The sequence below is a fragment of the Psammomys obesus genome, unplaced genomic scaffold (genome assembly GCF_907164565.1).
Source record: "Psammomys obesus unplaced genomic scaffold, mPsaObe1.curated_primary_1811, whole genome shotgun sequence".
Lineage (NCBI taxonomy): Eukaryota > Metazoa > Chordata > Mammalia > Rodentia > Muridae > Psammomys > Psammomys obesus.
Window position 1 is genome coordinate 36685894 of NW_026591086.1, and position 7301 is coordinate 36693194.

The following is a 7301-nucleotide window of genomic DNA, read 5'->3' on the forward strand; positions in this document are numbered from 1 at the left end:
CAGGAGCAGATGCAGGCACCATGGAGGACAGCTCTTTACTGGCTTGCTCCTCATGGCTTTCTCAGTCTGCTTTCCTATAGAACCCAGAACCACCAGCCCAGGCTTGGCCCCACCCACAACGGACTGGGACCTTCTGCGTTAATCACTAATTCAGACTTGCCTACAGCCTGATCTTATGGAGGCATTTTCTCAATTGCCGTTCCCTCTTCACAGATGACTCTAGCTTGTGTCAGATTGACGGAAATAAATAAGTAAATAAATGTAGCCAGACACCCCATGCTCACTTTCCTCTTTCAGTGTTAGGACTCCCTCTGGCGGGAACCTGTGCAGGTCTTGGGCACGCCGGCACAGTCTCTGAGTGATATGTGCATCATTCCTGTTGTATCTGGAAGACTGCGGTCCCTGAAGTCATCTAACACCTGGCTCTTAGAAACCTAACCTTGCTTTGTTTGGTAGTTTGTTCCATTAATTTATGTACTTTACTTCTCAGCTTCCTCTTCCTCCTCTCCTCCCATTCCCTTCCTCTCACTTCCCCTAAACCCAGCTCTCCCAGCCTTTCTCCTCAGAGAAGAGTCCTCAACTGTATATCAGCCAGCCTTGGCATATCAATATGCAGTAGGAGTAGGCTTCTGTTCTCCTAGTGAGGCAAGACACAACAGCCCAGTTAAGGGAGAGGGATCCAGAGGCAGGCAACAGACTCAGAGACAGCCCCTGCTCCAGTTGTTAGGGATCTGACATGAAGAACAAGCTGCACATCCCTTCCATATGTGTAGGGGGCCTCAGTACGTCCAATGAATGCTCTGTGGTTGGTGGTTGGTCTCTGTGAGCCCCTTTGGACCCTGACCAGTTGATTCTGAATGTTTTCTTGTGGTGTCCTTGACCTCTCTAGCTCCTTCAATCCTTCATCCCCCTCTTCCGTAATATTCCTCCAGCTCAGCAAGGTACAGTGGAGCACACCTGTAATCCCAGCACTCAGGGAGGCAGAGGCAGGCAGATCCCTGTGAGTTCGAGGCCAGCCTGATCTACAGAGCAAGTTCCAGGAGAGCCATGACTAAACAGAGAAATCCTGTCTTTAAAAAAAGAAAAAGAAAAAAAAAAAAAATCCCCTGGCTCCCCATAATGTTTGGCTGTGGGTCTCTGCATCTGTTTCCATCAGTTGCTGGTGAAGCCTCTCAGAGGACAGTTATGTTAGACTACTGTCTGTAAGTAAAGCAGAATTTTACTAGTAGTGTTGAGGTGGGCTCTCTCTCATGGCATGGGACTCAAGGTGGGCCAGTCATTGGTTGGCCATTTTTTCAATTTCTGCTTCATCTTTATTCCTACACATCTTGTAGGCAGGACAAACTTTGGGTTGAAGGTTTTGGGGGTGGGTTGGAGTCCCCATCCCTCCATTAACAGTCTTGCCTGGTTACAGGAGGTAGCCATCTCAAGTTTCATATCCCCTGTTGCTAGGAGTCTTAACTAGGGTCAGCCTCATAGATTCCTGGGGGTTTCTCTTGTCCTAGATTTCTGGCTCATCCCAGAGCTGCCCACCACCAGTTTCAGTTATGCCTCCCAATTCTCTCTCCCTCAGTTCTCCCCAAACCTGATCCCCACTGTTCTCCTTCCCACTCCCTCTCCCACCCAGTTCCTCCATCCTTCCACCTCCAATGTCTATTTTATTTCCCCTTCTGAATGAGATTATGTCTGTACCCCATTTCCTAATTGGGTTATTTGATTGTTGGGCTCTAATTTCTGCACAGGAGACAACTTCCTGAACAGAACAACAACAGTTCAACAATTAATAATTGGGACCTCATGAAAAAAAAAAAAAAAAAAAAGCTTCTGTAAGGCAAGGGACACTATTAAAGACAAAATGGCAGCCAACAGAATGGGAAAAGATCTTCACCTGCTTGCTTGCTTGCTTTTTTCTTTCTTTTTTTTTTTTTTTTGTTTTTGTTTTTGTTTTGATTTTTAGAGACAACGTTTCTCTATGTAGTCTTGGTGGTCCTTGACTCACTTTGTAGATAAGGCTGAAGCCCCCTTGCCTCTGCCTCCCTGAGTGCTGGGATTACAGGCCACCCACCACGCCCAGCTTCTGATTTAGAATTTCAGCTCTCCCGATTGATCACTAGTTGAGAAAATGCCTTACAGCTAGATCTCATGGAGGCATTTCCTCAGCTGAGGCACCTTCCTCTGTGATGACTCTAGCTCGTGTCAGGTTGACACAAAACCAGCCAGTACACAGACCTGTAGCAAATAATTGACTGCAAATACATTCTCCCAGATTTCGTGCTGTCTTGCATCCTCTTGTGACTGTTTCTTGATGTATGATTTTTTTTTTTTTGTATTTTGATAAAGTCTAATTTATCACTTCATGTTTCCTGATTCGTCAATAGTTTTAATTCCCAGGTACAACTCACATATCATAAAATTAATCATTGTAAAGTAAATCATCTTATATTCATTCAGATTATGATGCAATCACTTCTATCTAGTTTTAAGACATTTTTATGACTATGTAATAAAACCTATACTCATTATGCTATAATTTCCCCTTCTCCTCACCCCCCAGCCCAGTCTCTGACAGCCATCAGTCTATTTGCAGTCTGTTTACTTTTCTACATACAGGATCTGAACTTTTGTATCAGGTTTCTCTTACTGAGTATAAATAATATTCTATTATATGTATTTATACACTTACATAGGTTGCTCAGTAGTAAACATTCAGGCTCTTCCTACCTTTCTGCTTTTGTGAGTTATACTTCAGGAACAATAAAATGTTTGAATCTGATTTTCAGTTCGGGGGAAATGGGGTTGCTGGACTCAATTTTTTTTCTGGAAAATGTTTTGCTTAGGTAAAATTTGAAGTTAGCTGGGCCTGACACTTCAGGCCTGTAGATTGACTACTCAAGAAAAGGTTGTAAAGTAAAGGCCACTTGAGTTACAGAGAGAGGGTAAGGCCAGTCTCAGCAACTTAGCAAGACTTTGTCTAGGAAATACAAAGAAGTAAAGAAAAGACTGGGAATACTATTCAGGGACAGAGCATGTTCCTAATGTGTGCAGGCCCCCAAGTTCAGTTCCTATCCAGGAGACAGGGAGAAGGAAGGTAGGGAAAGAGGGAAGAGTGAAGGGGTGGGGTTGCTTTGTGTTTTTGTTTTTGTTTTCTTTCTTGGTTGGTTGGTTGGTTGGTTGGTTGGTTGGTTGGTTGGTTTTTTTGAAACAGGCTTTTTCTGTGTTGTCCCTGGCTGTCCTGGAACTCACTCTGTAGACCAGGCTGGCCTTGAACTCACAGAGATTCGCCTGCCTCTTCCTCCCGAATGCTAAAATTGAAGGTTTGTGCCACCACTGCCCAGTGAAACTGTGTTTGTGTGTCTCTCTCTTATAAAATTTTTATGCTTTGGAAAGTGTTTTACAGTCTCTAGTTTACACTGTTTCTGCCGAATGCTACGGCATGGTCTCATGCTTTGTATTTGATACTGTTGATTATTTTGCTTCTGAGATCTGCTTGCTGTCTCTTACGAGCAGACTGTCATGAACCAAAATGATGCTGTATAACCTTACCTCCAGAATTATCCCTGACTGGCTAAATAAAAGGCTTACACCTGGGAAGAACAAAGTGAGGTGGACCTGGCCAAGGATCCAGGGCTTGGGGGAAAGGAGGATCAAGGGGTGGGCAAGAGACGGGTACAAGAGAGGAGGAGAAGGAGAACACCATGGGTTAATAAAGAAAAGCCGTGTGGCAAGGAGAAATTTACTCTGAGGATTAGTATGGCTGTAGAGAAGCGGCCCGATAGAAAGCATGTGAAATTATTCATATTACTTGGGATGGGAAGTAGTCCAGATAGGAATGATTGGAGCAAATGACATGGGATATGGGAGTGGGAGATAACAAGGTAGTTTATGGAGTTAATATCTGCCCCAGACCCAGGTGAAATAAGGCTTAGTGAAGATCTGTCAGGTGTCCGTGTCTTTTAATGTTATGGAAGCAGGTAAATAATTAACTGCTGTAATAATTATTATATTAATTAATAGTAAAGTATTAATAACAGATTTTCTACAATAGCCAAAAGCCTGTTCTCCAAAACTTTGACCCTCACCAGGATGTGATTGTCTCTCACTATGACGTAGTCTCCTGACCTTTGACCCTCACTGGGATGTGTCTCCTGCCCTTTGTCACTCACTAGAACATTCTCCTGACCTTTTTTCCTCACTAGAACGTGTTTCTTTAGCGGCTTTGAACACTGTCTTTCTTCATTGACCTGAGACAGTTTGGTGATGGGTGTGCTGTGGTTCATTGCTATGCTTGGGTTTGGCTAGACTGATTACATTTGAGTTCAGCAAATTTATTTTTATTCCCCCGCCTCCAATTCTCCAATTCTCTGTCCTTTTAGGAATGCCGTCTCTCCCTCTTTCTTCTTCCTTTTTTTTTTTTTTTTTTTCTTTCTTTCTTTCAAGACAGGCTTTCTCTGTATAGCACTGGCTGTCCTGGAACTTTCTCTGTAGACCAGGCTGGCCTCAAATTTAGAGTCCTGAGAGGCCTACCTCTGCCTCCAAATGCTGGGATTAAAGGCAAACGCCGCCACCACCAGGCCAATTTTATGTAATTTCTCTTGTATCATTCTAATGTTTGTTCTTACACATACAAACTGCCGTTAATCTTACCTAGTGTGTTCAACTCAAACATCAGCTTTCAGTTCTGAAGTCCAATTTGCCCCTTTATGTAAGTCCCTAACTATAATTCTCAAACAAACTATTTTTGGGGACGATAGTTTTTTCACTGCTTGTTTGAGACACATTCCCTTTTTCATTGTCCACTGCCACATATGCAAGGCTAGCTGGCCCTCACGTTTTCAGGGAGGCTCCTGTCTCTACCTCCTGTCTTGCCACAGGAGAACTGGGTTACAGATACATGCTACTGCTCCCAGCTTTTGTGTGTTCTGGGAACTTGAGCTCAGATATTGATATTTGTTTGGCAAGCATACTGAGCCACCTCTGCAGCCTAATGTTTGGTGAAATTTTGGGGGCAGAACAAGGTCTCTGCATTAATAATAATTGTGGATATATATTATAAAGCATTTGTCTAAGTCCAAATATTACCAGAATAAAGCATAAATTCTGTGATGGGTTATTTATATAGAGAAACTACTCTCTGTTCAATTTTGCTGTCAATGTGAAAACAACAACAAAAACTGCTCTAAAAAGTACAGTCAAAGCCAGGCATGGCAGTGCATGCCTTTGATCTCAGCACTTGGGAGACAGAGGCAGATTGGTCATCCGAGTTCAAGAACAGCCTAGTCTACAGAGTTTCAGGCCAGCCAAGGTTACACAGAGAAACCCTGTCTCAGGGAAAAAATAAAAGAAAAAAAAAAAAAAGAGAGAGTGAAAAAAAGTACAGCCAAGCTTAATGAGGTGGTGTACCTCCAGTCCCACCTATTCATGACATTGAAGCGAAGGATCATTGAGGCCAACCTAGAGCAACATTACAAGGTCCTATCTTTTAAAAGGAGATAGCTAGGCGTAGTGGCTCATGACTATAATCCTAGCACTTGGGAGATAGAAGCAAGAGACTCATCCTATGCTATTTGGCAAGTTTGAGGCCAGTTTGGGCTTCTGTGAGATGCTGCCTCTAAAAAGAAAAATATAAATAGTATAAAATTTATTGAGAAAGGGATTTGGGGAGAGATGGCAAATTGATTTTGAAGAATACAAGTGGGGGGGGGGGTTAAAGCTGCTACCAGGAAGGTAAAAGCAAGAGAACCACAAATTCAAAGCAGTCCAGGTAAGAGTGTCCAAGATAATAAGAAAGAAAAGTATGTAGAGGCAGGGAGATAAGGAAAACAAGAGACAAGAAGAGAGGAAAATAAAGAGGAGGATGGGACAGGGATGCAGTGACTCACCTTCTGGGAAGACAATTTCTGTCACTTGTGATTTTGACAACTCTGGCTCCTACTTCCTCCCAATATATCTGGAAAGCAACTTTTCCAGAAAGAAAGTCTAACTGACCATCTTAACAACATGAACAGAACTTCGCATTTCTCCTGGGAAGGGCTTTGGGAGCTAATTTTCTGTCTGAATGTATTTCGTGTGGTTCTTCATCCTCCTAGAATTGGCATTCATGATGTCATGTAACTAGATCCGAGTGCTTTATTAAATTGGTGATTCATGGCAAGTTCTGAAGAAGAATTTGTGAAATGAAGAGGGTGTTGGGACAACAGAATTCACAGGAACTGTGACACAGCACCAGAACCATCTTCATTAACTACAGTGACTTTGTTGCTTGTGTTTTGAGGCTGTTTGCTGTGGAGCCTTATAAAAAGCAGCATTTGCTTTAATAGTGATAAACAGACATGAGCATGGGGCTCGGTGGGAGAGAACTCACTTCACATGCAGTGATTGCTATTTTTGATCCCTAGCACCTCGTAAACTATAATCCCAGCACTTGTGGGTGCTGGCAAAAGCAGGAGGAGTCCCAGGGCAGCCTCAGCTACATCTTGAGTTTGAGCCCAGCCTGGGTTACCTGCCTTAAAATAATAGTTAGTTAAAATAAACATGGGTGTCTCTTCCATGTGAATGATTAATGTGCTGTAAGGACAAAATGTCCCCATTACTGAAGTAACAGGTCTGTATCAAACCTTGTGAAATGTTGTAACCAAGAAGTCTTCAAGCTGATATGAACAATCCTAGTTCTTGATGCTGAGACAGGAAAACCATGTGTTGAAAGACTGTCTGCCAATATGTAGCAAGACAGTTGTCTCTAAATAAATAAGCAAAGACAATAGAAATGCCAAAAAGATATTTTGGTTATGGTTCATTCTTGAAAAATATAAGGTATCCTAAATCCATTACAGTATGCTAAGAGCCATTTGAAAAAACTATGGGGCTGGAGAGAGAGCTTAGCAGCTAAGAGCACTGAATGCTCTTCCAGAGGACCTGGATTCTATTCCCAGCACCCACTGGCAGCTCACAACTGTCTGTAACTCCAGGATCTGACATCTTTACACAGACATACATGTGTGAAGCAGGCAAAACACCAATGCATATAAGTAAAAAATAAACTTTTAAAAAAGAAAAACATTAAAATCATCCATACACTCATGCCCAAATCTGAAATTGCTATACAATTGAGCCATTTAAAATTTAATTTTTTAGCTGGGCATGGTGGAGCATACCTTTAATCCCAGCAGAGGTAGTCAGATCTCTTGAGTTCAAGGCCAGCCTGGTCTACAGAGTGAGCTCCAAGACAGCTAAGGCTACACAGAGAAACCCTGTCTCGATAGATAGATAGATAGATAGATAGATAGATAGATAGATAGATAGAT

The 7301-nt window shown here is 42.5% G+C and overlaps 1 protein-coding gene across 2 annotated transcripts in view; it reads left to right on the top strand.

Annotated features, from left to right (window-relative positions):
- Pibf1 (progesterone immunomodulatory binding factor 1) overlaps window positions 1-7301 on the top strand; it is a 181991-nt gene that overhangs the window by 126119 nt on the left and 48571 nt on the right. The window lies entirely within an intron of this gene.